This window comes from Pleuronectes platessa, chromosome 9, assembly GCF_947347685.1.
Source record: "Pleuronectes platessa chromosome 9, fPlePla1.1, whole genome shotgun sequence".
NCBI classification, from domain to species: Eukaryota; Metazoa; Chordata; class Actinopteri; order Pleuronectiformes; family Pleuronectidae; genus Pleuronectes; species Pleuronectes platessa.
Window position 1 is genome coordinate 4,276,389 of NC_070634.1, and position 2,257 is coordinate 4,278,645.

Sequence of the window (2,257 nt, forward strand, 5' to 3'; positions counted from 1 at the left end):
GGATTGTCTTACATTTTTTATTATTCAGACTCAGAACAATAACACAGGACTGTTTAAGTTATCATCGAATCATTTGGCTTTGGTTGTCAGATGGTTCTTTCAGAAGTCCAACTGCACTTGTGCACCTTGACATTTAGGCAACAGCAATAAGTCCGATTTGGCTTGAATAAACATGGAGGGGCAGCCACCGGCTTTCAAGCCTGTTTTCTTGCATGGTAGTCATGAGTAGGGGAGAGTGGGGTAATGTGGGACATTTTTTACATTTGCTCCCCTCTAGGCGAGCTAAAATGATATATCAGTAAAATTTACACATTTCCCATTAATTCAGGATGTTTTCTAGCAATGGAAATGATCAGAATGTCTTCAGGACAAAGGGCAGTGAAGATATGATTGTTTAAAAAAAAGTGGTCTTGTGTCCCACTTTACCCCAGCTAAGGGCTAAAGTGAGACAGACCAGAGAAATCAAGGGGGTAAAGTGATCAACTTACTTTTTCCACTTTAAAACTACCATAACAACACATGTTGTAATGGTTAAAATCCCGACAGCTAGATTGACAACCACTAATATCGGACTAGTAACAGAATCATGGGGATTGGTCAATTAAGCACACACTGTTAAAAAAGAAAAGTTGTGTCAACACAAAACTGTGAGGCAACAAACTTCAGTAACATTTTAAGTTAGGCAATTAAACTTAACATTTTAAGTTTTATTATTCAGTTTGCTCAACTTGCAATTCTAAGTTGTCATAATAATTGTCTTAATTTTACGTTGTAGCAACTTTGAATCCTTACTTCTGTGAACTTGACTCAGAGTCGACAAAACCTATAATTTTAAATTGTAATAACTTTAAATCCTTACTTCTGTGAACTCAACTTCAAATTGATGTGACTCATAATTTCCCATTGTTGCAACTTTTAATTCTTACTTTTGTTAACTTCACTCAGGGTGGATATAACTCAGAATTATTAATTGTAATAACTTAAAATCTTTACTTCTCTTTACTTTTATTCAAACTGATGCGACTTATGATTTTAAATTGTTGCAACTTCGAATTCTTACTTCTGTTAACTCCACTTCAAGTTGAAGTAACTTATTATTTTAGACTTTACAGTGCTAAAATAAAATTTACTGCTACATTGGTTTGTCAACATACAAGCATTAAAATATTGACTGTTACAGCCTGAGATTGCAGAAGTGGAAATGAGTTTTGTTATGGCAATTTTACTTCGTCGTCAGGAATAAAAAGTGAATCAAACAAACAGTTTATATGTCTTTATTACGAAGCGCCAAGAACATCTCAAGAACTGGCACTTATGAAGTGCCCAGAGTTTCTATTATGACAATAGACTGAATTACAAACGTCCTGAAGAGGAATAAGAGAACAACGTGGGACAATGCAACATGCGACAAGGATGTCCGTCGGATGACAAGAAACACATCTTCACTCCCGAGCCTGATGGTCAACACAAAACCAAACTGGAGGCGATGCCAGAGCCGTCAAAGCAGCAGCAGGATATGAGGATAGAGAAGAAGATCAAGAAGACACCATAAAATGTATTCATGGTCCTTCTCACAAGGACCATGAATACAGTTTACTGAAGCAGCTTGTTTATAAAGGACCTGACCCTTGCAGACAGATCCTTACCTAGTTCCAGGAAAATCTTTTGGATTGTTTCAAAGGTGTCCCTTACTTCGCTTGGATACTTAAGGTTTAGGCAGTAGATCAACCCAAAGAGGTAAACAAAAGCAGTTGGCAGGTCAGGAAGGTCCTGAAGGACGATGATTTCCTCCATAACAACGGCGACGTTCACTATATCGCCATCAACCTCCTCCAAAACAGTGAGGACACCCGCAACGAGGCCCTTTGTTTGCTCCTCATCTGGGTCAGTTGCCTTGCAATAACAGACAGGAAATGAACATATATTTAGAAAATTAAACTGAAAAATGATCTGTGATTGAATTAGTTTGGATGATAATAAGTCATTACTTAAAAGAATAAAGCAAATGTTCAACTTAGAACAAATAGATATTCTTGACATATTGACATTTTTATCTCACAACCAAAAATGTACAGTATATACAGTAAAAGCTCTAAAAAGCATTGTTCTAGAACAGTGGTTCCCAAACTTTTTACAGTCTCGTACCCCTTCAGACATTCAATCTCCAGCTACGTACCCCCCCGACGCACGTGTACAGCCTATAACACTTGAAACTTTGAAATTGTCAGGGATTTCAGGACTTAATAATGATAATGTC